The sequence below is a fragment of the Toxorhynchites rutilus genome, chromosome 2, assembly GCF_029784135.1.
Source record: "Toxorhynchites rutilus septentrionalis strain SRP chromosome 2, ASM2978413v1, whole genome shotgun sequence".
Classification (NCBI taxonomy): Eukaryota; Metazoa; Arthropoda; class Insecta; order Diptera; family Culicidae; genus Toxorhynchites; species Toxorhynchites rutilus.
Window position 1 is genome coordinate 68003319 of NC_073745.1, and position 18992 is coordinate 68022310.

Sequence of the window (18992 nt, forward strand, 5' to 3'; positions counted from 1 at the left end):
AATGTGGATCTTATAATCTATTAAAACATGTGAATTCATAAAAATATACTATATAACTACTGTAAATCATTAAGAAGACAATATTATTTATGTTTTGAAATATTCGAATACCTAATTTGTACCACATACCACAGGTGCGCTGAACTAGAGCATTCAAAACAGTGGACAAGCCATGATCACATTTTCGACTGGACAAACCAAAATCATTTACCTTATATTTAGAAAAAGTCATAACATTATTAGAAAATATTAAACAAAATTTCAAGATGAAATTTTGTGAACAAATGATACAATCGTTCATTTTGACCGATCGGTAGTTCTAGTGTTAATCATGTACCTAAATTTCAAATTGTCGGAAATTGGTTGGATTAAGTTCATAAAGACTATCAGTATCACGAGTAGATGCTTAAGAAAAGCGCAAAGTAAGTATGTACATTTTTTTGCAAATTGACATTTTAACAAATGCCAACATTTATGAAAATCGGTTTCGAGCCTCCATTTCTTTATGTTCCGATTGTTCTTCGAATCGTTGTTTTTCCAGATTTATTGATTCGATTGTCTGGCTATTTTTGGAATGTCTAATTCAATTCCACACCATTATTAGCTTCCGGCAGTCGAAAGCGCCACAAAGATATAGCATTTTATTTGCAGGGCAAACATGCACATATCCATTCGCATCCGCTAATTGAAGTACAAGCGCATTCGACCGTGTGACAAAGTCCTAGTTCTAATTGAAGCTAAGTGACAGTATTTGTTTTTAAATGTGCATAACGGGCGGTGACGGCTAGACAACCTCCCCGCACAACGCAAGCTTTTTGTTTACATCTCGTATGTGTACAGTTAAGGTTTTTTATTCGCCCGGTTTCTTTCAACAACCAGCTGTTATCGATTGATCAAATCATCACTGTGTACGAAATCTGTCATCGTTGAGCAACGTCGCGAGGATCAGGGAAGGAATACTTGGAGTCGGGGTCGGGACCGACTTAGCACACAACATCAGCGACAAGTTCCATGAGAGGCTGGTTTTTGTGCTACTTGCCCGATTTTCTGCAGTGTTAGTGGTTCGTATTTGTTTTTGTTGTTCCCCGGCGATAATTAAATTATTTAGAAAACCACCATTGCTAGCGGGCTGCACCGTCTGTTGTCAGCTTCACACCGCTGTGTTTTGAGCGCGACAGTGTTTCATATGGCGAAATCGGAGATGCTTTACGCGCCGCAACTCGACTATACACAGAGAGGACCGCCGCCATAATATGCGCTACGCCATATGTGCTGTGCGGCTTTTCCGAAAATAGTGTACCCACCGTCGTTGTTGTTTTTGCAGATTAGGACTTTATTTTCGGTTGAGTATTTTTGTGTGGTTTATTTAGTTCGGCCGGTCGTTGGCTGCAGAAACTGTTGGAATGAAGTTTGCGATCTGGTTAATGTGGGAAACCAAGGAGAGAGGGGTAACATGTTGCAGTATGAGGGCTTCCTGGAAAAAAAAACAGTCCGAATGCCCGGATCTAACCTCATCTCGACGAGACAGTCTGTGGGAAACTGACAAAATTGAGTTATGAGAATGTCTCTTTTAATTATGCCATTTAACTGGGACAACTACACGCGAGAACCCGCTCAACACTGGTTGGTTGGTAAAACGTCATTTCATCACACCACATGGTTTTCATCTTCGGGTTTTCAGCGAACGGAATAGAGAATAAGAACTAAGACAGTGCTCGCTACGAGATGCTTCCACATTGGACTAACCTGTAAACCGGTTTTTCGTGTGTTTCCTTTTCGACTCCTTTTTATAGCGAATTCGTTTTTAAAACTGAGTCAGTGCCAAACTGACTCTGTAATAAAAAAAACGTTTTCAGTTTCACGAATGCGGTGGTTTGTTGGTGTGCGTTATATAGTCTGATTTGTTTATATTTACGACGGCAAATGTACAGTGTCGACGTCTGGTGGTGATATTAGTGCTTGGGAGGAGTGCTTGGTAAATTGTTTTCCATCAGATCAGAAGGGCCAAGTGCAGTGTAAACATATAAAAGTTTGAATGAAAATTTTTACTTAATATTGTTTGATTACCTAACACATGTAGTTCTGACACTCACTTAACCATTTATAGATGCATTTCCTGTTTGATCCACAAATAATTACTATTATAATATAAAACCATCATTAGACACAGTTTTCGTTCTATATCTGAGAAAAACTTTTATTTAATCACATAAAATAAATATTCGATACGTTAAAGTAAATTTTCATTCATAATTTTGATTTTAAAATTTATTCCACCTGAATATCCATCATTATTTTCACCTCCCAATGAAAGCACACGTAGCTTAATGCCGTCTACTCTACTCTTCAAAATCAGAATCCGAATTGGATTACGATTCCAATAATACAAAAGCAAAAGCAATTTTTAGATTTTCCAAAACAATATTCGGAACTTGACAGTTCAGTATAGTTGTATTGGTGAACCCGAGTGCCAACCCGTGAAACATCTCAGTGCGAAACTAACAGCTTTCGGGGCGAACTAGTGCGACACTGAGTGCGAAACTGAGTGAATAAAAAAACGTTTTGACAGCAGTTAGTGCGGCACTGGGGTTGAAACTGAATAAAAACGAATTCGCTATTAGCATCATCATCATCGCGTGATCGTCGTCAATTGCTGTTGGAATTCTGAAATTGCGTGGCGTATTCCCCGCGCCAGAGATGCCAGGTCTACGAAAAAACGCAGATCTATGAATTTGCTTAAATTTTACGTCAACAATATTTATGGAAGACGGCGCCAGTGGTTGTATGGTTAGCGTAACAGCCTCACAATCCGATCGGCCTGGGTTCAATCCCAGCTGGCGTCGTTGGGATTTTCTGAGGCGAAAAATCTCTGGTTACGTCTTCCTTCGGAGCGGAAGTAAAAGAAGTTGGCCCGGCTCATGAGTTGTTGAGTCTGATAGGTAGGAACAGGTGGAGTCGCCTCCCTGATGTCGGTGATTGGCACTAAAGTGGCGGAAATAGGCCGACGAAAAATAAGCGAAGATAAAAAAAAAAAAAATATTTATGGAATTTAAAACAATCTCGATTCCAGATAAAAAAAATATATACGGATTTACAGGAAAAAAGAACTGGCATCTCTGATCACAGTTCCTTGTTGAGTGAACATATCCCGTTCTCGCTATCAATCAAAATCACATTTATTTAAAGGGTGAAATCGAAAGTTTCGAATTCGACCCAACCGAGCCCTCTCTCTCTCACCATTCGATGATGATAGGGTGTAGGTGCATTGCAACCAAACCGGCTGTCATTATTTGGTAAGGAATCAAAAACCTTGACACAGATTGCGTCTGTCAGTTACTATCATCGACGATGGTGATGACGACGGCGACGCTGACGATGATGATTGTTTTCAACCGTGTTCGACTTTTCTCCCGCGCATCATTCGTTCTTGTTCTTTTTGCGGTGCACAAACCAACCAGCCAATCGCAGGAAAAATGCTGCCGCGACCGACCGATCAACCAACAACTGTCAGCCGCGCTATTGTTGTCATTGCAATCGGAATACACAGCTCAGCTACAACGCTCGCTTGGCCTTTTTGCATTGATTGGATTCAATTTGTTGGTTGCATTTGGTGTATTGGAGAGACGCGGCGACGACGGCGGCGGTGACGATGGTATTGATTGAGACAGTTTGCCATTGTCCCAAACCTTGATTGTCTTCTGCTAGCGGAGGATTGACGGGAGGGCCCCTGACAGGAAGACCATGAATAAGGGTCGTGGCGCGCGGGTAACAGCGGCGGTGGTTGATTTCGGATGTTCTGTCTGTTTCGGCCCGAAAACTGGTTCAATGATTTTAAAGTCAAACTTAATACATCGTTTTTTTAAGTAGGATTTGCTAACCTGGAAGCAATACGTGTACTTACGTATTACGGTCACCAGAGTGCATTTTTTATTGTGAATTTATTTTTTCGTAATAATATTTATCCTAAGGTTAATGTAATGAGAGCGAAGTCCTCATCTAACGAGGATAAGAAAACGAGGCGGCCCCAAGCTGTCGAATAGACGCAATCAGCCGTTGGAAGTGACAGCCTCTCACAAGCGAACCTGGGACCGATCGAGCGTTGGCGAGCGTCCGACGGCAAACGTTTTTCGGGTGCTTTAAATTTACCCGGTTTATTTTTTCTTTAAATTTTAATGATAAATTTCACGGCACCCTGCTCACACGTAGAAGAAGAATAACGGTCGTGATATATACTGAGTTCACTACGTACATTGACAATAAGGACACAAATTTCGACATATGGCCAGCTTGTGTATTGTTCTCCCGAAGCCAACATTGAATCATGAACAACCTTTAGCTGCTATTACAAAATTACACGAACCTTCAGCACTTTTCAGGATCTTGGTGGTCCTTCCTACTACAAAAGTATCTCTATAATGAACAAATAAAATTAATAATTGAAATTCGTAGTATTACATCAACAATGCGGTCGTGTTCTGGACACTAACCCTTACATTTTTCCGATTTGATCTTGACTTTCAGATCAGCACTAAACTGACATTATTCAATTGATCAAAAGCACTGACACCATTTCTCGAACATCTTTCACGGAAACGGTTGTATTTCGATTGTTGACGTAGGACTATGTCTAATGAATGGTTGGAGTTCAGCCAGAGAGTAATTCTAAATGAAATCGAGAAATAACAAATCATGAGTATTTTTGATTCGAATGAAAGTGTGTATTCCGTTTGGGTTAGAGGAAATATGAGTTTTCCACAGCAATTGGGAATTTTTTGACTCAAGCGTAACTTTTGAAAAGGGCGTATCGATTTGAGTAAGAGAAATCTTTGATAATTTATATCTCAAAAACTATGAGTCGTACCGAAATAGTGTCTTAGAAAGAGTTATAGAGTAGTGATGGTTGAATATGAAAAAAATGTACACTGAGAAAAAAATTAGTATTCTTTTTTTATTTACAAAATAAAAATTCAATTTGCAATATCAAAAATACATATTTTTTAATTTTTTTTTAATTTTTTCATACAAAATAGAAGTCATGCAGAAAATTTAAAATATGGGCCCAAGATGATAAAACTATTTTTGACAAACTTTGTGGAACATCGAATTTTTAGGAATTTTCGAAACTTCGAATTTTTGTGTGTTAACAATCATTTTTACCCACAAATTATGAATCCTGATGTGATTTAAACCAAAAAAAGGTTATTATCAATCTCCTTCTAAATGTAGCCATTCTCGTAATATTTAAAAAAAACATTTCTAACTAGCTGACCCGACGAACATCGTCCCGCCCTAAATAGATTATTTGATTTGAATACTTTCAAACATCCACGTTTTCTTACTAAGTGAATGTTAGTGAATGCAATCACTGAACTCTTCATTGATTGATTACTCTTTGACCCTTTGCATTTTCCTTTTACTATAAATTGTCTAGTACTGCTAAAAAATTCGTCCTTATAATATAAAATTATTTTCAGACACAATTCTCGTCCAAGATTCTTCAGCATTTGGAAATAACATGTTTCTCCGTTGCATGGAATACATGTTTGATACAGAGAATATAACAAAATAAAGACAGCTCAAATCGGATCATTCCTTCCTCGGTTTAGGGCACACCAACACATTTGGCCTTCCATTTTTGTTTATATAGATAGAAGATATAGGGATGCGTTATTCTGTCTGAAAATCCTTTTCTACTTTGAACAAAAATCAATTTCGTTAGCCCCAACATCAAATGGACTAACAACGCTTAGCTAATTGTAGAACATCTTCTTCTTCTTCTTCTTCTTCTGCTTCAAAGGCACTAACGTTCCTAGAGGAACTTCGCCGTCTCAGCGTAGTATTACTTGCGTCATTTTTATTAGTACTTAGTTGAGATTTCTATGCCAAATAACACGCCTTGAATGCATTCTGAGTGGCAAGCTCTAGAATACGCGTGATCACAGTACAAGTTGCAGGAAATTTCTTTGACGAAAAATTCCCCCGACCAGAACGGGAATCGAACCCGAACACCCGGCATGTTAGTTATGACGCTAACCACTCGGCCAAGGGAGCACCCCAATTGTAGAACATATGGGAATTAAATTTTCCGATTTTTCTCTCCGCTATATTGGTCTACGGGAAGAGACGAATACAACGAAATATAGATGTCTCAAATTGAACAATTCCTTCCTCGGGTTTTGCGTTTACCAACACATTTGGCCTTCCATTTTTATTTATATAGAATATAAGATATGGAAATGCAAAGATATGGAACGAACAAAGATCAATTTCGATAGCGCAAACATCGAATGGACTAACAACGCTTATTATATTGTAATTTTCGAACATTTGGGAATTCAATTTTCTGAATTTTCCAAATTGATTTACGGGAAGAGACGAACACAACAAAATAAAGAAGGCTAAAATCGGACCATGCCTTCTTCGGGTTTTTCACTTACCAACAGATTTTACCTTACATTTTTATTTATATAGATATAAGATATGGAAATGCCTTATTTCGCCTGAAAATCCATTTCCACTTACGAACAAAGATCAATTTCGATAGCGCAAACATCGAATGGATTAACAACGTTTATTCTGATGTAATTTTCGAACATGTGGGAATTCAATTTTCCAAATTTTCCGACCTTCCTTCAGGATTTTCCGAAAATTTTCAGATTTTTCTATCCATTATATTGATCTACGGGAACAGACGAATACAACAAAATAAAGAAGGCTAAAATCGGATCATCCCTTCTTCGGATTTTTCACTTACCAACAGATTTTGCCTTACATTTTTATTTATACAGATTTATTGTCTTTTTTATAGTAAATAATCCTTTTTAATATGTTTGTCGTGTTATACCGTCATGTTCATGAAATTTTATGAATTCGCTTAAAATTTCCAACAACTTTTCCAAATACATCGTTATGGTAAAGACATATGTTTAGGAGTTACGTTACGAAACATTCGAAGACATGTGGGTTGATACAAAACGTAGCGAAACTAAAAAATCTTTTTTATCTTAATACCAACTTCAATCAATCAAAAAAATTGTTGAAAATTATATGTAGCGTCTTAAATGCAGTGGACTGTAAAAACTGCTGAAATTATCCCGCTGCGAGATTCCAAAGCTGCCTCAACGCAGCTTGCCCAGCGAGAGAACCAAATTCCCCCCGTGGGCGCGATGCAAACTGCCTTCATTGCAGTGATGCAGCGGGGATTTTCCATTCGCATGGAAACTTTATACTTCCTTGTGGCGGATTGAGGGACTCGTTGTTTTGGAGACAAAACACAACACACACTTAAACTTAAACTATGTACATTGTATTTAATTTAACTTTACTATACATGAAATATAATACATAATAAGACCACTTAAATAGTCTTTTGTTGTTTTCCTTCAGATTCTACTTTTATTTGCTGTTGCTCTTAACGCTTCGCTGTCTTCAATCGAACTGTTTGCTGTCCTTGTAAAGCACAAAACTCTCCTCATATTCGTTGCTGGAGCATGTTCGATCCTGTTTGCATGAGACCGATGAATTGCACTTTAGGGTGTGGCGTCGGGGGATCGCATCTCATGCATTGGTTCTCTCTTCAGTGCGCTTGCGACTGAACATTATAAGAAAATTCATAAAATTTCATGAACATGACGGTATAACACGACAAACATATTAAAAGAGATTATTTACTATAAAAAAGATTATAAATTAGAAATATTTTTTTAAATATCTCGAGAATGGTTGCATTTAGAATGAGATTGATAATAACCTTTTTTGTTTTAAATCACATCAAAATTCATAATTTGTGGCTAAGAATAATTGCTAACATACAAAAATTCGAAGTTTCGAAAATTCCTAAAAATTCGATGTTCCACAAATTTCGTCAAAAATAGTTTTACCATCTTTGGCTTATTTTTTAAATTTTCTACATGACTTCTATTTTATATAAAAAAATTGAAAAAAATATAAAAAAAAACATATTTTTTGATATCGCAAATTTAAATTTTATTTTGTAAATAAAAAAAGAGTACTAATTTTTCTTCTCAGTGTATTTTTTTTTCAAATTAAGCCAACAATACTTTATAACTCTTTCTAACACACTATTTCGGTACGACTCATAATTTTTGAGATATAAATTATCAAAGATTTCTCTTACTCAAATCGATACGCCCTTTTCAAAAGTTACGCTTGAGTCAAAAAATTCCCAATTGCTGTGCAAACTCATATTTCCTCCAACCCAAACGGTACTAAATTTTCTCATCTTAACAGTAACAGAATTGGCTTACGTAGCGTACTTTTTAGTGTGGAGCCAGTTAGAGGCAACAGAGACCGAAACAAAAAAAACTTTATAACTCTGTCATTATTGAAATTTGAACATATGCGTAGGAGGATTTTTCCATTATATATGATTATCTATCACCTTCTGAGAGATTCTGGAAAAAAATTCATGTGAGAAAGGTGTTTTCTGACTTTAAGGGGATGAATCAAAAAATAAATTCTTTTTTTACTTTCAATAAACGAAAAATGTATGCATAAGAAACAAATAAAAAAAATTTTTTTGACTCGATTATAAACAAGATTTGATTATACACAGTGAAAAGAAATCTGAGACTAATCGAGTCCGCGCTGTATTATATTATTGAGAAAGACTAGGTTATGGAGATCTGAAATTGAGAAGGCAATGATACTCTAGGTGACAGTTTTAAACTTGATTCACTTTGACTGAAGCTCTATTTTATCTTCTTTAGCCATAACAGTTTAGAACCAAAAAGAAATGTTATATTTGAATCCATTAAAGGCGCCTCGGATTCCCACCAGGAAAACGTGGTTTCTCCGGCATGTATCAAAAAACGTAAGCACTATGAGCCTCAATTTTGGAAGAAATACCTACGTAAAGGAAATAGAGATGCAGACAAACTATACATCGACACATGAGAAGCGGTAGTTGCTGCCAAGAAGGTTCAAGCCGCGTACTTATGTGGTTGCCCAGAATACTGTAATAACAAAATGTCTTTTGAGCAACGTCCTGTCAAATTTCAAGCAATTTTGCGAAAAAGTCTCGTGGGAAACACCTTGACCCAGATGATCCCTTCTTTGAGTTATACTTGAAGAAGACATTTGGAGGCCCTTCACCTTTTTTGGTCGAACCAAAATTAATTTTTTGCAGCTCAACATCTGAGATGAAATATGAAATATGTGCTTCCCGTAAACCATGAATTCTTCTTGAATATGGTTTCCGATGATCAAAACATTGTTGACATTAATTATGATCTGATCAACGACATCAACGAATCATAAGTTTTTCTCAACCATTTTAATATTATTATTGCAGTACTTATTCAGACTCAAATACATCCAACCACACCTAACTAAAATCCAATTTAATTTTCATTAAAAATCCCTCCACTATACGCCAAACTTTAAATTGAAATTGTGAGGGTTATCTAATCAAAATATTTAGAAATATCAAAAGGAGGATGTATTAAATATAAAAATACTTAATATTAAATTTAGTTTTTGAGTAACGTTTTTCAATAGTGTATTTTGAATGTTATTTTTAATTAATAGTTCATTGAGTTCCCTTGAAAACCTTGAAGTTAGGTTTTTTTGAAAAAAGACCAATGATTGCGGATACGTCTCTATACAAATCAGTCTGTTCGACTGTTTGTCGACTGATTTTACTTGGAATAGCTCTATATGAAACCAAAGCTAATGCGCCGTAAGCTTCGGACATTCATTCGTTTATCAATTCAATATTGGTCAAAACCAGAGATCAAAATTATCGCTCAGCTGCGAGATAGGTATTCAGTCAATCAATCTAGTTTTCGATGAGTTGTGCTATGTTGAAATTTTCGTCTCTTCCTTTTCACCGAAATTTTTTTTTCAGAGAGAAAGAGATGTGGGAAAATCTCTCTCTCTTAAATTCATCGAGAATGCTTTTTCGTGTCTCATTTAGTACTGAAAATATCGAACGAAAAATCAAAGCTAACTTTACCAACGTTAGCCTGTTTAGACAGCGTCTAAACGATCTACACAGCGTCAGAATTGTACAAACATCAACCCATCTCATGTTCATTTCACGCTGAAACCCAATGTAAGCGCATGTTTTCATGCAAAGATTTCAACTTACTGAAGAAATGAAAAAAACAGTATCGGCATCAAGAAGTCACTGAAAACGAAAGCACACATAACTCATCGAAAAATAAAAATCGGCATTGCGTTTCTCGCGAGAATCGAAGTAAGTGTTTAATATTCTCTCGCCTCTCATACATATTCTCAGAGTTTTTTTTTTATTAGAACTCATTTACGCATTGCTATTAGCTGATTCAACGAAAAAGAAAAAGAGAAAAAGAGCAACGAAATAGCCATCATTCTCATTCAATTATCTATCCAATTCGTATTCATTTCAATCCGGTTCGGATGCTTACTTTCTCGCAAATGTTTTTTTTTGTACTTAGGTTTAATTTTTGCAAATACGGTTTAATTAAATATTTCTCTTCTGCTTTCTGCTCTCTTCTGCTGCACGCTCTGCACTCTCTCATATGATTTGTACATCTTCTGAAAATGCACAAAGCATCTGAATATGCATACCTGTATTGACGGTTCACTGCAGCGAAAGCAGTATTTATAACACCGAAATTGTGCCTCGCCGCTACGTTATGTGATCGTTTTGATCGGCATAATTTGAAATGCATAGATTGGACCAATTAGGGTTTTCGTTTGGTTTGACATTTTACAATTATTCGATAGTTTGGGTCGAAAAAATGGTCGAGTTATGGTCGTTTGATTTTTTTTTACTATTTTGTTACATGTTCAATTTTTAGATTTTCATTTTCCGCCGAATACCTTCCTGGTCAACGCGGTTCTACGTTAAAACAATGATATTTCCATTGCCGATCATCATCCCTCATTACCGGTTCGTCTTACCCTCACCAACCGTCCGTTTCACCAGCATCATACAAAAAAAGTTCAACTTTCCGATCTTTGTTTTATTCCAGTAAAAACATTGAAAACTTTTTTCAGTGCAATATTTGACCAATCTATTTGAGAAATAATATATTCAACTGCAATAAACTGCATCCATGTTTTTGAAAACATAAGTTGTTTCCAATGACACAATAATTCTTAATCTTCTTGTCTTACCCTCCCTTACGTTTAATTTCCTGCGTCTGAATCGGCGAATCTGCAGCTAATATTTTTTATTTCCGCCGTGAGTTTCATTTAAAAAAAACATTGCGCTAACAAATGCACATTCTTCAGTGCTGATTCTAACCAATCTGCTGTCTAATCATAATGTTTTGAGATGAGAGGTGGGTTTGCGAGTACTACACGTAATCCATACAGTGGGCATTTGAATGGCGATTACCAAATGAGCCAAGACCGTAAAGAACATGCATTTGGATTAAAGTGTGCCTAATTTTAATCCAAATGCAGAGCTTTACGGAGCTCTGACCCTAACATATTTTCTTTAAATTTTCTGTTATTACTACTTAAACTTATCATGACAATACAAAATCATCATAAGACAAATTTTCGCAGAAGTTTTTTTTCGCCACTTGCAGAATAAGGTGTTTTTCATTTACATGTGATACTAATTTTATTGGGATAAGTTAATGTCCATTTATATTATTTTAGAAGTGTGTTCATTCTATCTGAAAATCCATTATTGCCTTTTTAGCTTCCTAAATTCGGAATACAAAGCGCATGTCGTCAACACGAGTCAAACAATTCATTGAATTTCCTCTCTATTTTATCTACATGCAGGTCCAGTAAGCAAACTAATGTTGATAAATGGGCTCCCTTTATTTCCCGGTTATCGAATGACTACTGTATTGAACATTGAACATTTCTGATTCAAAAAGTAGTGTCTAATTAAAAAAGTACGCTACGATAACTTTCTTTTAAAATAAAAGATAATTTACGCTGGATTCAGTTGTAAATTATTTAAAATTAATGAAACTATGTAACATTTTAGAAGCAAGGTTAAACCGAAAAAAGATAACCGAGTTAATATAAAAATGTTTTTGATTTAAAATTAATTCTTTAATGATTTTTTACCGGTGTATTTAAAATGTTACTTTTCCTTGAAAATTTATTGATTTTCCAACAAACTTCTCGGACACTATGTTTTAATCAGTAAACTTGATTTGATTTTGAATCATCGGTGGCAAATGAAATTGGTCATATATTAATGCAAATTATTGTTTTGGATAGCTGTCATCTTGATAATTGACGAACTCTGTAATGTCAACGTTGATAACTGCAATCATTTCCGGATCCGTTCCGAATTTTGCTATGAAAAATTAGGTACTTTCGTATAAGCGTCACCGGAGCCGAAATACAATAGATAGCAATTTTATTGTACACACTGGTAATCAGATATCTTTTGTATTGTTGCTGCCTTGTTGTTTGTAGTGTTTTGTCATTTTTTTATTGCTACGAAAATGCGCCCGGTTAATTTTTGCTTTGAAATATAAATGATATATTTCAAAGCAAAAATTAACCGGGCAAACGTATGCCGTCCGACGCTCGCTAACGCTCGGTCGAACCTAACTAGAGGATCGTCTCCTATGTTTCAAACTTACCGGGAAATCGATGAAACACAGGTTTGTTTGCGAAAGGCCGCCGCTTGCGACGGCGGGTCGGCGGCCGACTCGGATTGCGTCACCTAGGCGGCTTAGGGCCGCCTCTGTTCCTTACTACGTCCCCATTACTTTGAGCACAGAATAAATTTAATTAAGAAAAATCAATTCATAATGAAAATTGCGCTCCGGTGGCGTTTATACTTAAATACCCCAAATCCCAAATACGAATTTTCGTAGCACTAAAAAATGACAAAACACTGCATACAACAAAGCAACAACAATACGAATAATCTTTGAATGCCAATGCGAACAATAAAAATGCTATCTATTGTATTTCGGCTCCGGTGACGCTAATACGAAAGTACCAAAATTTATTACGCGAACACCTGACGTTTTATTATAGAAGTCAACGCGATTGTTGAAACAATTTTCCTTGTTTAATAATCAAAATGAAACTACGGCAACTCAAATGCACGCATCAGTATTTAAATCTTCGAACAAACGAAGAAATCAAGTGTTCATCGATAAGCATCTTAAACATCGAAAACGAGGTTGGCCTGATAAGAAACGCTCTTAAATTCCCTTTTGTAACCAGCGCGCATACATCGATCATTAACTATTTTCACTTTTATTGTCCATTCTTCCCCCGCTTCCTTCATTCACAAAACGCTCAACTTTCAGCCGCCTGTGGCCGCTTGCGTGGACCTATCTTCTTCATTTCATCTCCCAAAAGTGAGGTCGATTGCTGCTGCACAAGTTTCATAAATCGGCGTTCTTCCGAGTACACTTACTCAATTTCCACGAATACACGAACCGTAAGAGGAGAAAAACAAAGATATTTCGATTATATGCCAGCTCCCCCGGCTCTCCGGCTCTTTCTCTCTGTTTCTTTGTCCCGTTACGCACCATTTATTTCCAACAGCGTTCCAGAGAATAATAACAACCGATATAATAGAAAATCACACCATACTCCACGAGACGAATTTCGGCGTATCGGCGGACCAATAAAAATCAAAAACTCCAGAAGCTGGAGAGGGAGAGATGATGAGAACAGCCAACGTGATTCCATGACCGACCACGTCCGCCTCGGAACTACTCCCTCCTCTAGTAGTGGTGTGTCGGATTTTCTGAACGAATGACGATTTCGTTTCATCTCTGAGGTATCTCTGGAGGGTACTCTCGCACTCTCTCGATGTTCTCCGGGTGTATTTATTTTTTCTTCCTTCTACGTGTGTATCAAAGCATACAGAGTAGAAAAATTGTTTTGATCTCACAAACACTTTTTGCTAGATTGGAAACGAGTGATCATGAACGATGAATGCACCTCGTAAGAAGGTTCCACTGTGAACTCGGATGATCTGTGGGCTCTTGTACACTTGTTACTTGTTGATATCGCCGTTGTGTTTACGGTTTGGTGAGATAGTGTTCGACAGCAAACATGCGAACGATTTGGACGCATGTTTACTACGAGTTTAATGAGGAGCACAAACTACCTCCGAAGATAACAGCTTGTCTCGCTGTGTGATTAAGCTTATGAATTAGTGACGGCACTTCCTTCCTGTGGTGAGATAATCAAATATTGATCATCGATAGAGGATTCTTCATGGGTACTGCGAGGGCCAATCATCCAGTTATGGTGAACGATCTTTTTTATGTCATAATCTGCTACTAGCATTGAAACTGGAATTCACATGTCATATCCATTTTTCCGTCAGCAATATCCAATTGAAAATACTAGATGAATTTCGCACTCGGAATAGTTAGTTTGAATATAAAATGTTTGTATCTAGGTTAATTAGATTGAATAGGTTTTTCAATTAAAATTTAAAAAATTGTATTTCAATATGAAAATACAACATAGAAAGAATAAAACACACTTCTGCTTGAAATAGATGATATTGGTATGATTTGTTCTGCGAATCTATGCCTCAAATTTCGGTTTTTACCGACGCGAAGTTGTAATTGAAATCACTCCGGTAGGTTAAGGGTGTTGAAATGAAAAATTTCGCACCATAATCCGAGGTGGAAGCTCCAGTGGCGTAGCGTGACCGGGTGACACCCGGGGCGATTGTCTTAGGTGTCACCCCTTAAATCAAACCTTGTTATCAAGTCGGTTTCGGTTTTTAATGGAAATAAAATTGATTGAACCCAGAAACTTAGTTATTCCAATATTCAATGAAAGGAACAAAAATCCTAATATCAAAATCAATAGGCATTAGTACATTCACTTTCAATTGACTATAAAGCCAATTCATTTACCACGTTGAGCCTCGCGTCGGTCCATGGGGACTAACACTGAATTTTTCGTTTGATTAGCGCCGGTCTCATTGGTTGGACAGCTAGAAAATTATGTTAAGAAAAGTCCTCTATCGTTACATCGGACCTACCTATCGAGCTTTTGTGAGCCAGACGGAGAATTCCTCGTCGGACCTCTAGCCGGAGTGTGGAGCATGTCTAACCAATCGTTGACCGCAGACAATTTTCAATTAATTTCAACTTTGAAGAGCCTCTTTCAGAAGATACCACAAAAACGCAAACGGTTAGTAACAGCTTCAAACTAACTTCAAAATTTGGAATCTTTTCTTGGAAGTCCCACAATTCCTATTCTACACTCGACAAAACAATTAGAGGGACAGAGTGCGAAGCCGAAATGTTTAGGTCATTTTTGAAATGTTGTAACTTCGTTAAAAAACCAACGCATGGAAATGGGATGTATATCATTTTAAAGCTTTAACTTTCAAGTTTAGAAATAGTTTAGGAATGAAAGTTTTGAATCGTTCATTCCGAGAAAACGTATATCATTTAGCATAGTGCTCCTCTAATTAACTCCAAGCTTTGATCGATCAACTAGAAAAAATGTGAGCGGATTGTTTCAATATGAAACGGAGGTTTAGGGGATACACTCGGCAAAAAAATTACCTGCAAACATCAGAACTTACTGCAACATTTGCAGAATTACAGCAAATTTTGTGAAACACTATAAAAATCCTGTTTTTGGCACGTTTTTGAAATCAACAACAAATTATATTTGTACAAAATGTTGTTGTTGTTGTGTTGTTTTCTGCCTTTCTATTTGCGGTGTTATAATCATTTATTTGAATAGTCATTCTCAAACACGAAGAGAAAATGATTCATTCAAACAAAAATATCTCTGTATTGAAGGTTCAACAGGAACGTTATAGGCTTTCAAATGAAAGTGATAAGGGTGAATGGATTTGATATTGATTCAGCTGGCAGAAAATTGTGTTAGTCTGTAAAATCGTTAAAAAAACAGGAATATTTTTTGTTAAATTCTTCCCGATACATTTTTCCACTATATCTACACACGCCAAGATAAAAATACGTTCGTATAATATTACTAAACATTAAGCTAGAAAACGAGGTACATCCCATCTCCATTCGGTTATTTTTTACGATGTTACAGCATTTTAAAAATCACCTAAAAATTTGACTTCGAACTCTGTTCTTCTAATTTCTTTTATCGAGTGTATTATTCATTCCACATCCAACTTATGTATGTGAAGCATCGCGAAAATAAACTATCCATTATTTAGTTAGTATTCCAGTGTGTTTTAATTTTCCATAGGGTTTATTTCTCCAGTGCAAGCTGTATCCAAACGGTTTTTCCCAAGAGCCACCATATGGAATATGAAATTAGTAATTGAAAAACATTTTTCAAACTATAACAGTCCTAAGTTAAGCTATTTTTCGTGCCCTTAGGCACTCCAGACCCTTATATTTTTTCACTGGACAATATAATTTTTTTTAGAAAAACTTGAACGTTTCTGATTTTTTAGGTGTGTGTGTGTAGAATAATTCCTCTACACTAAATTCTTTTTCTACGCGATGGATGCGTCTGCGGGAAAAAATATGTAATGCTGTACAAATCATCTAAAGAAAAATGGCCCTGTCACAGCCACATTCGTAGGTTCTCTTCCCAACAAGGTGCGAATTATGTTGTGCCAAATAGCGAAGTTTGGTGAATTCAATGTCGGGGACATAACTAACCGGAGATACGAAGGACCACACCAAGGGCTGACGATTTGAATGTCTTATCGAATGTCCACCTAGTTTTTTCTGTAACTCTCACATCCGCTTCGCTCCCGAAAACATCATTCCCAAAATAATAATCCAAAAATTATATCATGCCGCACCTTTCGCAGAACGAATTTTATGGTTTAGTTTTCAATCGATGAACATAGCTCTCGCTGTTGGTAAACTTCTTCCCATTTGGATTGCGATGTGTAGTACTTTGGTGCCACTTTTGACCCGAAAATAGTGCACTAATTCGCGAGAATTGAATGATCGATCGTAAAGTCACCAATCACTTATAATTGTGGGCACTCCTAAATTCACACAAGCGTTGCAAGTTATAAAATATAAATTGGCTCTATCATCATTTTTTTAAATACATCTCAATACATCAAATTGTATTCCGCCGTTACTCTAGTTGCCTGTTCTAGTCGGTACGTTCAATTTAACGCGTTTAGACTGGTAGGAGAATTAGTCGGAAAATTCGGAAAATTGAATTCCCAGATAAGGGGCTCAAAATGAAAGGGGTGTAATGACATCATCGATTTCTCTACATCGACTCTCTCTTTTGGTCATAACTTAGCTGCAAACACATTCCCAGCTGTATTTGACAATGTGGAAGATAGGTCAGAACTTCATCTATTGGATTCTGTAGCAAACTCAAATAGGAAAATTTTTGCAATTGAGTTATTAACTAAAGAAAACTTATGTCACTTACACCCGCTCATATGATTTATAATTACATCGTGATAACGTTGTGATTCGATTCGATGTTTGTGCTATCGAAATTGATATTTGGTCGAAAGTGGAAATGAATTTTCAGGTTAAATAACGCACTTCTATATCTTCTATCTATACAGCCATTCCATGCCAAACCGATATAGTGGCTCTCATATTTTCATGGGAAGTCTTGTCTTCATTGTAAAAATATTACACTTGTAAAAAAAATGGATTTAGTTTTCTTAATTATTGATTGTATTTGTTTTTTTATAGTTTGTATGGTCTCGGGACCATGTTTCTTATGTTTGTGCCAGATGCACCTGAAACACGTTTACCCGAAGCAATTCACCCGAATGTAACAAATGCCTGAATGCGACATTTACCCAAATGAAGAAGGAAAAATTTCGACAAATCAGATTATGAGTTTCTTCGAATTTCCTGTTGATAAACAAGATTAATTAAACATGAGAGATAATAGAAAAATACGAAGTAAAACAAAAAATTGTAATGAGGAGATTCGAAAATAATGGTGGAGAATTCACTGTGTGATTTTTATAAATTTAGGCACGATTAACATATTGTCTTCTTTCCTGTCCGTATTGCTCTTCAAGACTGAGAGACCATTTAGAAATGAATACGAGCTATGGAACATTTCGGAAATCAAGCAGGCAACTTTTACATAAAAAATATTACGCATCAATGTCTTGAAAATGTGAAAAGAATTGGTGAGAAAAAAATGGTACTTACAAATCAACGCCTTCGCAGCGCAATTTTTCTTATGAATTTAATGTTTCGTAATAAAATTTATTCTGAATAAGGTGACGCAATCCGAGTCGACCACCGACCCGCCGTCAGAAACGGCGGCTTCTCACAAGCAAACCTCTGTTCCTCCGATTGCCCGCTTAGTTTGAAACATAGGAGACGATCCCTTGATTAGGTCGCATGCGTTTACCTGATGCATTACGTTTGCCCGGTTAATTTTTGCTCCGAGATATATCATTCCTGCAAAAATTTACCGGACAAACTTATGCCGTCCGACGCCTGCTAACCAAGTTTTTCATCTTAAACCTGCTGTTCTTTTGCGTTTATTGTTTCGTTTTAAAAGTTTGAATTTGATTTAACAAACGTGGATATCTCAATTCAAGAATTACAGAAAATTATTCCTTCCTTGACAAATGAGCTTCCCTGTTGGGTGGTGATTTTTATTTATTATCAGGATTATTTGCAAAGTTTTATTTTTTTAACATTTCTTTCGTTCTCATTCTGGATTATTTACTATTCGGGTAAACGTCCATATGAATGGTATTCGAGTGACCTTATTTCTCGCAAATGCTCTAGAATCTCGTTCCCGGGTTCCAGATTATCAGCACGTGAATGGACTTAATTATTGAAAATATCACAAATCAACGATGTGTGACGTTCTGTGTTGCGACCCAGACTCGACCACAAGTGTATCGGAACTCTTTTTAGACAACTCGTTGTTATGTTGGAGACTGGGTTGTAACAATCTTTCAAATTTATAGTCCTATTTATTTATTTCGCTATCTGTCGGACTGTTGTGCAACGTTTAATAACTTTTTAGATAATTTAATTTGTTAATTTCAATGTGGTATTCGAGTGACCTTGTTTCTTGTAAATGCTCCAGAATCTCGTTGCTACAGTATAATATTTCGG

At 36.4% G+C, this 18992-nt stretch overlaps 1 protein-coding gene and 1 long non-coding RNA gene across 6 annotated transcripts in view; one reads left to right on the top strand and one right to left on the bottom strand.

Annotated features, from left to right (window-relative positions):
* The window catches only part of LOC129764529 (serine/threonine-protein kinase ULK2), a 168480-nt gene that overhangs the window by 97621 nt on the left and 51867 nt on the right, over window positions 1-18992 (top strand). Inside the window, exon 1 of one of the 4 annotated variants that reach the window (XM_055763707.1) lies at window positions 14109-14129. The exons of the other annotated variants lie outside the window; for them this stretch is intronic. The gene's annotated coding sequence lies outside the window, so the exon portion shown is untranslated. Of the gene's footprint in view, window positions 1-14108; window positions 14130-18992 lie in introns of those variants that run through there. 4 annotated transcript variants of the gene reach the window in all.
* On the bottom strand, window positions 4093-13647 carry LOC129764532 (uncharacterized). 2 transcript variants are annotated; one of them, XR_008741167.1, is made up of 3 exons: window positions 13358-13647; window positions 4494-4662; window positions 4093-4410 (listed from the first exon to the last, which is right to left on the bottom strand). It is a non-coding gene; the product is annotated as an uncharacterized LOC129764532 (long non-coding RNA). The 2 variants fall into 2 exon arrangements; XR_008741166.1 differs by having other exon boundaries at window positions 4488-4662.